The 15,679-nt window shown below is 43.7% G+C and overlaps 1 protein-coding gene across 1 annotated transcript in view; it reads left to right on the forward strand.

Moving 5' to 3' along the window:
* PTPRT (protein tyrosine phosphatase receptor type T) overlaps window positions 1-15,679 on the forward strand; it is a 435,070-nt gene that overhangs the window by 185,449 nt on the left and 233,942 nt on the right. The gene's annotated exons all lie outside the window — the stretch shown is intronic.

Raw genomic sequence — 15,679 nt, forward strand, 5'->3', positions numbered from 1 at the left:
AATGTGAAGGAGATTTTGGCTGCCATCTTGCTACTAGCTCAGCATTGCTCTCTGGGTGTGTTAGTAAGGAAGACACGTGAGTAGAAAATAGTTTTCCTCTTCTATCCCAGTGAGAGGGCAATTAGTGCATCTCTGCTGGCCACTGCCTTTGAAGCTTGCTGGGTGAAGAGCGTTTCCTCACAGGCTGTCTCCTTGCTCTCTAATCTGTCTAGTTCACAGGCAAATGAAGTTTGCCATCTTTCAGGTTTCCATTCTAGAATGGAAATGAGAGGGAAAAAAACACCATTTAGTAAAAAAAAAATAATGGCTAAAGAGTAGCCTTATTCTTCAGGGAGAAAAATCAAACACCTGCTGACAGCTCTTACCTTAATGATGTTCTTGCTTCTGTCACAACATCAGACACCCCATCATCTGCATTGGCATTTGTAAGACTCTTTAAAGAGATGCACAGGAAAGCAGAGTGTTTTGATGGGTGGTGGTGTTTTTGTCAGTTGGGATCCCTTTCCATAGCCACTGGTTTATTGAAAAGGATCTCCTTTTCCATCTGTCCCCTCTCTGATTAGAGAAGGGTTTGGGAGCAAGAGGCAGCGAAAGGTAGATAAGATCTAAATTTTGCACAAGTCAGAAGTTTCTCTCCTGTATATTAATTAACCTGTGAGAAGTGGTAAATGAATCTAGCCAAGTAATTAATCGTATCAGATGACATTTTAGAAGTCTCAGCTTCCATGTGCCTGTGCTCCTTTCATGTGGCTACCTCAGGTCTCTTGAAGGATTCTGCTGATTGAAGAGCCAGATGCTGCTGTTGCTAAATGCGTAGAAGAGGCATTGAACTGTAATGAATCAAAGAAATGAAGGGGTTTGTAACATACAATTGAACTAAAAGCCACTTAAAAGATACTTGAAAAGGCCATGTGGGTCAAGTTAGCTAATTGTGGATATTACCTTGTGGATTGTATTCCAGATGAATAATAGAGGCACAGGTTTGAATACCTGTGGGAGTGTGCCATGGGAACACAGCGTGTGCTGCTTTCTTACCTCCTGTCTTACACAATTAAAGCTTAGCCTTACATTGGTAAGACAAACTGCACCCCACTCTAGTTCTGTTTCTTCAGGATTCTTTTTGTTTCTTTGTGTTGAACAACACAAAGAAATGGTTTTGTTTGAAGTTGTTGGGTTTTTTTTTATCTTCATGTTTTCAGGAAGCTGGAGACCCCCTCTTAGTTTTGTGCAGGTTCCTTTTGGAAGGTGTTGCAGGTAGATCTTTATGATGTCCAGATCTTTAAAAACCTTTTTGTTTTATGCCTAAATGAAAACAGGTTTAAAGATGCAAGTGTAAATTCTAGCGGTAATTCTGATGAATAAACAAAACCAGTAGGAAAATTGTTGCTTTCTGAAGGAAACCTTTAGTGTTGTGGAAGGAAGCGAAAAAACTGACATTCTGGGGAACCACCAGCAGCTAACTACAGCTAATTTGAACCTTTCTGGCTTCACTATGTTATAATATCCCTTCCTGGTTCTGAGCTGTGGCAGGCTGCTGATGTGTATGTGTCCTTGAAACTCTGAGTTTGTGTCATTTTGGCTGTTGGAATGGGAGGTGGTGGAGTCACCATCACTGGAGGTGTTTAAAAAGAGACTGGATGAGGCACTTGGTGCCATGGTTTAGTTGATTAGATGAGGTTGGGTGATAGGCTGGACTTGGTGATCTTAAAGATCTTTTCCAACCTGGTTAATTCTGTATTCTGTTCTGAGCTGAATGTGTTCTGTAGAATCCTGCAACCAGTTCCAGTAGTTGTTGTCAGTGGTAGCAACTGAATGAGCAGCTCACTATTACAACTTAACTCACCTGTTCACATTAAACTTTGATGAGGTGATCCTTGAAAATCAACCAGTTCTGCTGGACCCCTCTTCTGTCTGGGACTCTTCCAAGCAGAACCCTGAACAGACCAAAGTCTGCTTACCCGACACCTAGGTTATGAACCTGCTTAACTCTTTGTTCCAGCCTCACAGGATGATAAACTACTGGGGGGCACCCAGTTATTCCTACAGCTCTTAGGAATGCATTGAGCTGGGTTTCCAGGAAGAAGGAGTGCTCCTCTCTGTAGCAGGTGGCAGAAGACATTGTGTCCTGACTTTTCTGGTGTTCTAGTTCACACTCTGCCATGTGAGGCTTTGCCACCCACTTCAGCTAGTAAGGTGGAAGAAGTAGCAGTGTTGTCTTCTTTCATAGAATCCTAGAACTGCTTAGGCTGGAAAAGACCTTAGAGATCATCTAATCCAACCTCCCTACCATAGGCAGGGATGCCTCTCAACTAAACCAGCTTACTCAAGACCCAGTCCAGCCTGACCTTTGTCCTGCTCTCAGTGACTGGTAATGCCTCATAAAGAAAGACCTTACACCCTTGTGGTTAAATTTAAGAACCCTCTGTAAAAGCCATTTTGCTAGGACTGAAATCCTTTGGTGTGGAACAAAGCTCATTTGTAGCCTCCTGCATGATCCTGCTCCTGTTCTAAAACTTTGGGCAATATTCCATCTAAGCAGACCACTCCTGGGAGGTGGTAGGTGGTGTTAACACAGTGATTTCCACAAGATAACAAGATCATCTGAACAGTAAGTAATGGGCTGCAAGGACTAGAATCCAAAAGTGGTGCCACAGGCAGTTAGTAGTTGCACATTAAAATTGCAAGGGATTGTGTAATGGATTGGCAGCTAATGCAGGGCTTGAAATTCATTTGGCATTTACATGCATGGTAAATTCCAAATGAGCTCCTAAGAACCCTATAAAGGGGGGGGGAAAAGTGTGTGTGTGTGTGTGTGTGTGTGAACTGCTTGTTTCTCCCTGTAATGTATATCCTCTTAGTTCTAGATTGTAATTTGCCTTTCTATCAATGGGAGGGTTTTAAAATTTCTATAAAGAGGTGATTTACATTCTGAAGTTCAGGCCTTTCCAATCATATCAGAGTCAATGGACCACTGTTATCTTTGCAGCTGAAGCTTGTACATTCTGCCTGAATTCATCTCTCTTTTACTGCCCACGTTTCAGGGAAGCTTGCTTTTATGCAATGAATATTGGTAGATCCCCAAAAACCATAGCCCCAGAATGAAGTAAGTGCCTGCCAGTGGCATGGCAGATCGTGCTCAGGCTGGCACTTTGTGACAGATGTGTAGGTAATGGCCCTAAATCACTGTGTGGATTCACTCTCTTCCATATTTTACTCAACTTCTGAGAAGAGTTAGGCAAATAAATGGAAGTGCAGCTGTCAGGATCAGCAGCAGAGTTGAAGGCATGCACAGAACAGATTCTCCTGGAAATCTTGTGAAATCTCTTCTGCTTAATGGAAGCAGCAGATTTACTTCCGCTATTTGTTGTTCTTGTCTCACTTTCCATAAGAACACAAGTGGCCAAGCTGATTCCCGAGGGGCTTGCTACAGTTTTGAGGCTAGTTCTGTCTCTTTTCCATTAGTCCCAACTCTTTTCAGGCTATTTCATCACTTTGACTCTCTTGGACATGAAATCCTCTAACACTTTACTTAGGGTGTACAAAACCTGTAGTTGTTCAGAAGATCTGGAAGGGTTTAGCTCAGTTCTTTCCTTTTGTGAAAATTACTGCACTCTTCTTAAACTCAGGGCCTTATATAATCTTCTCCCACACCAGCTACAGCTGGCTCTGCTTTAAACCCCTGCTATTTTCTCTCTGTGCCCCGGAGAGGCCAGCTTTGCATATCCCCGGTGTGTGCCTGTCAGTTTGACTAGCTCCCCAGCAATTCCAGTTGTCTCCAGTATTTTATTTTATTTTTTGCATCCAGTTGCTTTTGCTTGTTTTGACTGCAAGCTGCTGGCTCTGGTTTTCCCTGGCTTTGTCGGGAGAGGAGCCAGACCCTCAGAGGGAGGCCTCACTTCACTGCCTTGCCACAACTGCTGTATTGAGTAGTGTCCTTTTGTGACTAGCTTCCATCATCTCCCACATCCCCACAATCTAATCATAAATTCATGTTGTGGTGAAGAGTACCAGCAGCCTTGCAGTGGTTTCATTTCCCTTGCCCCCAGTTTTTGCTCCTGGGTGTTGCAGTTTCTAACAGCCATCCCTGAAGAGGATTAGGAGGCTAGAAGTTTGTCTGTACTTGGGTCCCTCGACCTTTTGTTGTTTAAACCATTCTAGAAAGCATCAAGCATTTCCACCTAGCAGACAGTGGTTTTCCTCTCCCTCCAGACCAGTTATAGCCACCTGTTCAATAGACTAAATTCATCAAGTCAATTTTAATCATGTTCATTGGACTGTGGAGCTGTGCCAGGGTCCTACTAAGCAACAAATGGGTTCAGAGCAGACACAGTGCAGATTCTGTTAGAAAATAGTTCCCTCTGGTGCTGGTTCCTATCAGCTTGCCTGTGAAGGATAAGAAATCATCAACAATTCAGATTACTGGGGAACAAAAGAGCAGAAACTTGGCCTATTTGCATCACAGTGGTACCTCCATTTATTTTGGATTTGTACCAGCGTAAACTAGAGAAGAGTTAGGCACAAAGCCAAATAATCTTTGTATTTCTTAAATAATTAAGCAACTCCACAAGGAGCTAAGCTGGTGAGTGGTTAGCAAATGGTAGTGAAATGATCAGATACTCTTCATTAAAGCCAAGCATTACACCATAACCTGCATCTGCCTGTTCCCAACTCAGGAGATGTTCTGCTAGTTTTAAGGATTCCTGGGAGGAGGAAGGGAGGCAAAAATAATTTGGTTTAAATAGCCTAAGCAAGCAGTAAACATCTCTGGTGCAAGTGTTTTGGGTAAGATTTGGCATACAACACTCTTCTGAAGGTCTAACAATTCACTTCTTGTGATGCTTGTTTGGGCTCCATGGAGGGAATGTGAATTTACAATTCTGAGCAATAAATGGTTTTCTGTGGCGCTGAAGCAGGATCTCATCAGGTATTAACTGGAGTTTATTTAGACAGCATGGGTTTCTGCTTGTAATGACAGAATAAATAGAAGGAAAATTGAAGAACTGAATACTTTGAATAATCAGGTCAAGGTTTTGGGGTTTTTTTTCAGACAGCTGTAGATGTTTGGTGTTGCTGTTCTTCTTTACAGCACCTGTGTTCAGGCAATACCGCTTCACGTTGAGATGTGTTAGAAGTGGGATGTTTCACCAGGTACCTGACACCAATTACTGACAGCATGAAAGCTGCATTTTACCTCATGCTTCATAATTATGTAGTGATAAACCCACTAACACAGACATTCATGGTGATATATGTGACCTACATGACAGCTTATGCAGTGTCTTCTCTGCTTCAATTTTGCCATTGTTCTGCATCAGCACAATTTCCACGAACACAAAGCAATGGGAAAATAAACCCTTCTGTGTCCAGGCTCCATTATGTGTGTGCAGCAAATGCTCAGAAAATCAACCTTGGGTGTTTTGCTTCAGTGTGACAGATGCAGCTCTGGAGTTCCAAACTCAATTTTCAAACTCTGTGGAGTTTCCTCACAGAACTTGTTTCTCCATCCGTGCTTCCAGTCGCAGAAGAATGGAATGGGACATGATGACTCCTGCACTGAGCTAAGTACAGGTCCTTGTAGAAAGTGATCAACATTTCTTACAAAGCAAAAACAAAAAAGTTTTGCTAGTCAGGACTTGAAACTGATGTAGGAAGAAAATGTTTTGGTACCTAACAGTGGGTTGGTCATTTTGCATTTCAGTCGCTGATTCCTCACTTTTACAGGATGAGATGTTCAGGCTGCTGCTAATTATGTACTTGCCATTATGGTAATCAGCAGCTCTCAGTTTTGTTGTTATGACTGCAAAACACTTGGTAACAGGCTAATAATGCATGAAGACTGCAGCTTGCCTTGCTGGCTGGGACTCATCATTCTATCTGTCTGTTTGTCCCATGTGCTGGGTTCCAGCTGTGTGAGGCAGAGGCAGTTTGCACACTGTTTGTGTAGTGCTTCTCACCACCACGTCAGAGACATCACAGCAATACAAATACTGCAGGTACAAACACATAGAATCCACTTCTCTCAGTCAGCAGAGATCCCAGATCCCACTCTGCAGCAGTGTTGTGCTTAATAGGACTTGTTCTCCAGCATAAGACATGTCATTCTCCAAACTTGTGCCTCATCCTGAAAGGATGATCAGTCATTATCATCTGAATCCTTTCTACCCTTCTTCATCTTGCTCAGAACAAAGTTTTTCCCACACCTTAATAGATTTTTCCATCCTCCTTCTCTCCTGCTTTTAGCCTTGAAAACACATGCTGAATATCAGGAACTTAGTATAATGGATGCCTGTAGGGGAGTAGACTATGTAAGAAACTCTCAGCCAACTAAATCACTAAATCCAAATTGAATCTGAACCTTCTCATGAAAGCCAGGCTCTGTTTGCATTGGTTTGGGGAGTAATAATATACTGGGAGCAGAAAAGCAAAGTTCAGAGAAGCAACTTCTGGTAACCTACTTGGCTATACATGGAGACAGAGCTTGGACATCTGTTGATTCTGGTTTAGGAAGATTTGTAGCACAGTAAATACTCTGCTGGCTCCTCAGTGGAACTTTTTAACCTACCATTTCTACCCTAGGTTTTTTCTTTGGTGGAGGCTGGTTTGAAGTCTTGGTAGTTATGCATAAAACTTGGGGAATCAAACACAGCTTTTTCTCTAGATGTATGTTTTCTGTCACATAACTTCAACTGCAGGAAGATGCTGTGCAGGACTCAGGTTACCTTAACACTGTTTTTCAGACACAGGACCCATTAAAATGAGTTTATTTCTCCACCCTGAATGCCTTAGGCTGTGCTGCACTCTTCCAAAGCCTAAATAGGCTCCCACATTTGTACTTTGGTGGGAGATCTTTTTATTAACTGACTCAGGAGTAACACAAGAAGAAGTAAGGAGTATGTGTGTAACAAAGGAATTCTTTAACTACCTGCAGACATTTTGGGGAATATCCATCAGAAAAAAAACAGTAAAATTGTAACATCCAGGATCCTGGGCCTCTGGTGGCCTTCAAACCTAGGGTAAATGCTCTGTTTGCTTTTCCATAGCTGGGCTCTTGCATTTATTTTCGTGGTCTCACCTTTTGGTTAGGGAATTTCTCCCTGTGCTTGGATGTTTTTACCATTGTGCTGCAGCTGGGGAAATTGCCAGCTCTCACTTCCCATCCTCCATAATTTCTCTGCTATTGGCTGTTCACTGTTGGTAGCTCTAAGAATAGATGAGTAGAAATGTCATTCATTGTTCACCACTGTAGACTGCTGTCTTAGGCCTTCAATCTCTTATTTTTAATGGCTGCAAAATAGGTTCTTTCAGAGACAAAAGAGGTTTTGAAATGTCTCTTCTGTGCCATTTCACAGGAAAGGTTCTGATGCAGGGTTAAGGCTCTTGAAACAGAATGGGATTTATCAGACAGGAAGGTTGTGATGAAGGTCTCTACACTTGTCCTTGGTGAACTTCATGAGGTTCTTCTCCCCCAGCTCTCTGGCCTGCCCAGGTCTCATTGAATGGCACCACAGCCAGGTGGGTTGTCAGCCACTCCTCCCAGTTTTGTGTCATCAGCAAACTTGCTGACATCCAAACCAAACTGAATGCAGTTTTCATTGTCTCTAAATCAGCAAAGCTTTTTTGTGTGTGTGTGTATCTGGGTGATGTCAGGTATTTCTGAACTGTAATATTTTAGTAGGGTGAAGATCATGGTCCAAAAATCCTCTTCAACCTACGTGACACTAAAATGAAATAAACAGAGAAATCCTGATACTGCTGGAGCATATTTAGGCTTAAGAGGAGTCACTGTTGGGTATTCTTTGATGCATTCAGAAGAAGAAAGTTTGTTGGTTCTTTTTGGGGGAAAGCATAGTTGGCATGCATAAATATGAGTGCAAATATTCAGCTTTCAGAGAGTGTCTCTGTGCAGCAGGCAGGCTTTCCTCTTCTGTGCTGTTTTGCACTAGCTGGAAAGACTGACATGTGACTTAATGGTGGAAGAGAGCCCTTTATGTTCTGGAAATTGCCTTGGACCTTCTTGTTGTTCTTCCTGATGCTTATCTTGCTACAGAATATGTTTCTCTTCACCTCGTTTTAATACGTGGCTGGGTTGCTCACACAGCTGTATGAGCAGTGTGGCCTTAAGTGGCAGCACAACAGACACTGGCAGCAACTTGACTCTTCTTTGCAATTCCTTGTGTATTTCTTGTCACTTGAAGTAGAAGGATGATTATTCAGTGCTTAATTTCTAGGAGGAGAAGTGCTGCTTTAGCTGTGGAAGCTTTGGAATCCAAATAAAGAATATTTCAATGTGATTATTTAGCAGGGCCTGTTGTGACAGGACAAGGGGTGATGGTTTGAAGCTAAAAGAGGCAGATTCAGACTGGAGAGAAGGAAGAATGTTATTGAGTTATTTTTTTCCAGTGAGGGTGGGGAAACACTAGCTTAGGTTGCCCAGAAAGGTGGTAGATGCCACATCCCTGTAACTGTTCCAGATTGAGTTGGACCAGCCTCTGAGCACCCTGCTCTAGTTGACTATGTCCCTGCTCACTGCAGGGGGGTTGGACTAGATGACCTTGAAAGGTCCCTTCCAACCCAAACCATCATGTGATTCTGTGTTCGTGGATGTCAAGGTTTTCAGGTAGCTTCTTCATGTTTTCCCAGGGTGTACATCTGTGCTTACTCCCAGAGACAGAAGAGAGAAAACTTTTAGATCTGAATGAAGCTGTTCTGTGGTACAGCAAAGCCTGTTCTCTCCTTGTGCTGAATGTGTTTCTCACTCTGCTCAAGCCTGTCATATCATAGAATCAATAAGGTTGGAAAAGACCTCAAAGATCATCAAGTCCAAACCTGTCACCCAGCACCTCATGACTACTAAGCTTCAAGTGCCACATCCAATCCCCTCTTGAACACCTCCAGGGATGGTGACTCCACCACCTCCCTGGGCAGCACATTCCAACAGCTAACAACTCTCTGTGTGAAGAACTCTCTCCTCACCTTGTGCCTAAACTTCCCCTGGTGCAGCCTGATTTCAGTCAGTCACAAACAGAAGTGCCTTCCTGAAATGAGCACTTGTCAAATTTCCCTTCAGAACTGGTCAGTTCTGATTCATCCAGGCTCCTTATGAATGCTGAGATCTGAACTCAGGTTAATAGTGAGAATAAAAGTGCTCGTGTGGCCATCCCCTCTGACAATTCCTTGCCTGGATAGTTTCTCAAAGGCTTCTTCATGTGACACAGATAGCTTGGTTGAAGTGTTCCTAGGGTGCTGCTTTAGTGGGGTATCTCCCCAAGATCACTGTTGGCAAGTTTGCTGTGTGCTGTTACAGAACCAGCTCCATGGAACCTGTCAGGTTTGACTTGCCTTTCGTGGTCAGATGTAATTAGTATGCTTCACAGATCTGTCACGGGCAAATAAATGCTTAAATGAGAACACTTTGCTTCATGGGCTGAAAGAGCCTAAATTTGTATGTCAAGCCTGGCATATGCTTCTTTGTAGGGGGGTCATAAAGTCTGCAGGCTGGAACATGAGGCCATGTTCAGTCGCTGGCCCTACAGCCATCCACTAATCATTCTTTCCAGTTATAAAACAGCATGCTCATGCCTGCTGCACCAATACGTTGTGAGGATTAACTGTGAGCACTTCTTGAGATGCACTGCATGTGCACACAGCAGGATCCTCCCTCTCCAAGCTGGCCCAGCTCTGGGGTACACAATGCATTTGCTAGGAGAGAGATCAGTGTTCAGTGGTGAAACAGCTCAGTGGACAATGTTGAGTCGAGAAATCCTCACCGTGGTGGTCTCCCAGATTTGAGCTCCAGCCTGGCTATTGCTTTAGTTCTCCTCACCGCTCCTCATCTGTTCTCTGTATCTCTAGGTGGTGGACAGAGTAGTAAAGGGCAATGGGATGTTTAATTCCCCATTTTACCTTAACTGAAATGAAGAATTCTGCCTCAGGCTTTTCCTGCAAACCTAGCAGGTCGCTATGGATTAAGCTGCTTAATCAATCCAGACAAACCATTCCATGCTGCTTCGTAGTGGTCAATACCTCCAGTCACTTGCCATTTCAGCAGCTCCGAGACTAACGATCCTTCCTTCTGCAGACAGAGATGTGCCAGAAAGCAAAAGCTGCTAAATAGCCACTGTAGACCAAGCTATAAACTCTTTTTGCCTTCATCCTTTCCCACGATCGTAAGCTGGTAGCGTAGCAACTGATGAAGCTGCTTGAACTTGAGTTGACCTCAAATTACATGTTTCACGCTTTATTTTATGTGTTTATTTCTGCCTTTCTACTTTTTTGGGGGGTTGGTTGTTTTTTTTGATGCTTGTGGAGTTTACATTCCCAGCCCCTCTGGGAGATTAGCAGCTTGTTTGTGCAGGAAGCTGAAGCAGATTTGGTAGCACATGATATATGAGCTGAAGTAGTCCGTGGACTTAGAAACACGAGAGAGGGCTAAAGCTGGCCCTGAGCACTGAGTGGTGAAGGGGGCCTTCCTTTAGGGAGGATGTGGATCCATTGTCTACATCTTTGTACAGACTTGGTGGAGCGTGGGGAAGAAGAGCTTCCCCCATGACTCACATTTTAAATTGGCTGTTAAAGGAAGTGATGTAAGAGTACAAGTGCACAGATGTATAAATGCACAGATGTAGTCACCCTGGGATTTCTTACATGGGGGAAAGAGAAAACAGACAGGTTCAGGAGTAACCTGTAAGTTGAATGACTTGTATATGCACTCTTGCAGCAGTTTCTAGTGGAGAGGTCAGTGTGTTTTTACCAGTCTCTGGAAAGCTCTGGTGTTTTCAAGCCCCTCACTGAAGGAGGGATTGATGCTCAGTGCTCATACTTGGTGATGCTATTGCAGTTGCTGTATTCAGATGTGTTCTGTAACCAGTTGTGTTCTTATATTAAATCCTAGCTTGATTTTCGTAATGTGGCTTGAGTTGGAAGGAACCTTAAAGATCTAGTTCCAAATCCCTGGCATGAGCAGGGACACTTTCCACTAGAGCAGGTGACTCAAGGCCTCAGCCAGTCTGGTCTTAAACAATCCCACGGATGAGGCATCCACAACTTCTCTGACAACCTGTTCCAGTGTCTCACCACTCTCATAGTAAAGAGTTTCTTCCTACTGTCCAATCTAAATCTGCCTTGCTCCAGTTTAAATCCATTCCCCCTTGTCCTATCACACAGCCTTATAAAAAGTCCCTCTCCAGGTTTCCTGTAGTCCCCTTTCAGGTAGTGGAAGGTGCTATAAGGTCTCCTTGGAGTCATTTCTTCTCCATGCTGAACTTCTACAGCCTGTCCTCATAGGAGAGGTGCTCCAGCCCTCTGCCCATCTTTGTGGCCCTCCTTTGGAACCTCTCTGGACCTTCTTCATAGGTCATTTCAGGACTAATATGAAAGGTTGGTCTACACAGCTCTGATAGGTCTCTCACTGAAAGCAAGTTCCAAGAAATTAGGGCAGTAGAAAAAAAATGATAATTACTAATTGTTCTGTGAGGAAAACACACCAAGGATGAGTTTGAACCAGGACTTGGTTCAAGCATACTGGACAGGCTCCTGGAGGAGCCAAATGGGGCAGTTAGGTGCTGGACTGAGTCATGTTCTTTTTATTTTAACTGATTTTTGGTCAAATGAAAACTGAACCTTTTTTCCTGTGTGACACAGGCTCAACAGAAGGAGCTAAAATGCTCCAGCCTCAGAACAGTCTTAGCAAGAGAATGAAATTCCTTTATTATTTTTTTTTGACAAGCACTTTAAGTACTGAATTATTAAATCAAAGGGCATCACTGTCACCAGTGCGTGCCCTGGCTTCATTTATAAAAGGAAAGTGAGTTGTGCTCATCTTTTCCTGAGAAAAGCATCATCGTTTATCCTCACGTGGTGGTTTTAGACTGCAGCACCTGAGCTCTGCTGCCCTGAATGAGGGCAGTCAGAGAACACTCCAAGAGCATACAAGCCCTCAGTATTATTTCTTGCTGAGTACCTCTCTGCACCGCTTGTTTTGTGACTTCCACCTTAAACAGACCGACTGGTCTGATACCTCTCTGTGCTTCACATTGAAGGGCAGGTGCTGAGAAAATACAAGGAAGGAGGGAAAATAAGTTTTGCTTGAATTTTAATAGCAGCTAAGGAAGGGGAGAGATCAGGGAGCAGTTCATTTTACCTGTCCTGTGCATGTACATTGAGGTGAGCTCATTTCCTTCTGTTAAATATGAAGGGAATCTGAGACCAGTAGTAGAGGCTTGAACACAGAGAGGCTACACAGTAAAAGAGTATTTATAATCAGCTTGTAAATGCTTAACTTCTTAATGCAGACAAGTCTTCAAGTTGAGTCTCTCCTGGTTCATGGAGGATCTCTGTGAATGGAATGACATTCCATAAGAGTCTCATTCCATAAGCAACAAGCAGCATACTGCTGCTGTTGTTTCTGATGCCATTTGGTAGCCATTTTGCAGTTGGAAAACTCAGAGGATCACAGGCACTTTAAAGAAATGAGAGTTAACTGTCCATAATGCCCTACCCTGGGGAATTTGTCATTTGTAGAGGTTACCTGTAGAGGCTGGCAGTGCACTGTTCTTGTCTGTGGGAAGCACTCTCGGTGCACAAGACTTACAGATGTGTTTTGCTGCAGTGGTGGAGATCCCTATATACCAGTCCTGAGCCATTAAAGAGCAATGGGAGGGTCCATGGACACCTTTTTTTCCCTCTTTCACAGTGTAAGTGATGACTTAAAGAAAGAGAAGCATTCAGTTCTAATCTATGTGAGTTCTTGTAATAAGCTTTACAATTAGAGCAGAGAGTCTTCCATCTAATTCACTTAATTTACGCTGGGAAATGAGATACTGTTCAACTAATCCAATGATATTTTCTTCTTTATTAGAGAAGGAAAGCATTCTGTGGAGCTCTGGTGGGATTCAGCCTAAGCTTCTGAGACACAGAGTGAAATGCTAATGGAGTAGTATGCTTCTGTAATTCCCAGTTGGAATCTCTGCCCCTCTCCTCTAACCTATAGCACAATTAGGAGGGGCACTGGGCCTGGTCCAGCACTTTCCGGTCGCAGTGTGACCTGGTAGGTTTTTGTTTGATAAGGTGGCACTAGTACAGATGGAACTTCCTTCAGCCAGACTTTGTTCCAGCTGTCTTGCATGGTGACTGCAGTGCTTTTATGAAGTGGTTAAGAGGTTTTCTGCTGCTCTACAGTAACTGCTGTAAGCATTACTGCGTTCTTCTCTTTAAACCTAGGCAGCCCTGTTGCTTAATTTAGAACATAAGTATTCAAATCACCAAGGAGCATTTCCACTGCTTCTTAGGGGAGAAACCCAGACAATATGTATTTGTCATCTCATTGAGCTGCAGCAAGTTCTCCCTTTGCATGTATGTACTGCACCAAAGTTACTTACCCCCTGTGGTAGTAAATTTTGCTTTAGGAAGAAGCATCAGATGGAAAGTACTGCCATTGTCCCATTGATCCATGGGACAATATAGCAGTGTCTAAATGCAGCCCCTACTTACTGCTCTAATGTCCTAGCTTTTTAGCTAAACAACCCACCTGCCACAAGCTCTAAAGGTAAATTTCCCTTTGTGACTGTCAGTCTTTGATTAGGAAGCACGTAAGTGTCCTGTGCCAGATGGATCCTGAGGATGAATGTGGTGTTGGTCTCAACAGGGGCCAGAAGGTACCTTCATATCCACAGGGCTGCATCACATAGTGTAGGGATGCTCACAGGGGATAAGAGGTTAAACTTTGCCCTCTAAGGATGATGTTTGCCTGCTGGGACTGCTCTGTTTTGTAATGGGATATAAAGCCAACAGTAAAGGCTTTTGCACCTGTAGAATTTATAGACCTATGAAATCACTGCCCCTTAGTCTATAGGCTGTTGAAAGGCTGAATCTTCCTCTCCTCTCACATTCCTGGATTTTGCCTTTAATTAAATATTCAAAATTGTTGATTTCAGAAGTGGTTTGGGACACACTTGTTTGGGAGCAGACAGACTGTATCACTCACTGGGGCAATTTACCCATCCAGGTGAATTAATGAATCACTTTATTAATGCTGCTGGCGCACTCTTCCAACACAGCTGACATGTGCCACTGCTGTCAGCCTGTTCCATTCTGTGAGACTGATCTAAATGTCTCCTAGACAAAACAAACCAAACCAAAAAAAGCTGTTAGTGCAGTGTCAGCACAGTGAAAGGGTTTCATGCTACACAGTGTGAAATCCTTGTGCCATTTCTTTGTTCAGCAAATGGAACTGGAAGTTTGGACAATCACTGGAAAATAAAATTCAGCTGCTGTGTTTATTTCAGTAGCAGGAAGTGTGCTAACAAGCAAGGCCAATGTAAAAAGTGTCATTCAGAGCCCATCCTGCTTATTGCTGTGGTGTAAAAGCAGAAGGGGTACTCTTGGGTGCTGCTCGGACAGTCAAGTGGATCTCTCACAGCCAGCAAAAGGATGTGCAAAACAGCTGTGCAGAGGAGAAAGATCCTGCCTAAAGGGTGAGGGGCAAAAAATATCAGAGCAAAGGCATTTTGACATGATTCTATTTTTACCCCTGTAACAGCTGGGTCTGCCTTCTTAAATGCACATGCAAGAGAAGCTTGAAATTAGGTTTCCTTGCTTTCCAGTCCCATTCTCACCCTTTTGGCAAGCACTGGCCACAGCTGCTTGTTTGGGATGCTGTGAGTAAAGCTTCACAGTTTCCATTAGTGGAGGAATAACCAGTATCATGTTGGAAAACACAGATCCTGCTTGTCAGGCAAATGTCTTCTAATAGCCTACCTCTTCAAACCACAAAACCCAGCAGTGTGGACAGTAGGACTAGCGAGATGACTGTCCCCTTGTACTCGGCACTGGTGGGGCTGTATTTGGTTCTGTTTGGGGAGCCTCACTCCAAGAAGGACATTTTGGTGCTGGTCCAGAGAAGTGTGATGAAGCTAATGAAGGGTCTGGAGAACAGAGGAGCATTGAGGGAACTGGAGTTGTTTAGGCTGAGGTGAGACCTTCTGCCCCTCTACAAGCCCCTGAAACAAGATTGCAGAGTGTTGGTCTCTTCTCACAAGTCACAACAGGTAGGACAAGAGGAGATGACCTCAAGTTTTAAGTTTGGCATTAGAAAAAATTCTCTACCAAAAGGGTTATCAAAGACTGGAACAGGCTGCCCAGGGAAGTGGTTGAATCACTATCCCTGCATGTATTTAAAAGCTGTCTAGATATGGTGTTCACGGATATGGTGTAGGAGTGGCCCTGGCAGAGTGAGATAATGGCTGGACTTGATGATCTCAGGTGTCTTTTCCAACCATGGTGATTCTGTGATCCTTCTGAGCGTATTTTAGATTCTGTGCTCTGTCATACACATGAGAGAGCAGAACAGGGCTGCCTGTGTGTGTGGCAGCTGTCCTGCTGCTCTGAGGCCCGGCTGCATGGGGGTATGCACAGGAAAAGTTTTGGAGGGACATCAAGTGTCATCAAGCAGTGTGAAGGGCGCAGGCTGGATGGCCCAGCTAGATACAAACCTGTTTTCCTCCTCTATTAGGTGTGTCTGTTAAAGGACTTTGCTAGCTCCTCTTCTCTGGTCTTTTTTCTGCTTCTTTTCAAACCTAAGCTGAGTTTATTTTGGTGTTTGAGAGCAGTTTCGTGTGCTGGCATGACTGTTCAGTAACAGACCAAGGGTACAGGCTAGCCCTTCAGAACCAGGATCATTCAG

Source organism: Dryobates pubescens, chromosome 26 (assembly GCF_014839835.1).
Source record: "Dryobates pubescens isolate bDryPub1 chromosome 26, bDryPub1.pri, whole genome shotgun sequence".
NCBI classification, from domain to species: Eukaryota; Metazoa; Chordata; class Aves; order Piciformes; family Picidae; genus Dryobates; species Dryobates pubescens.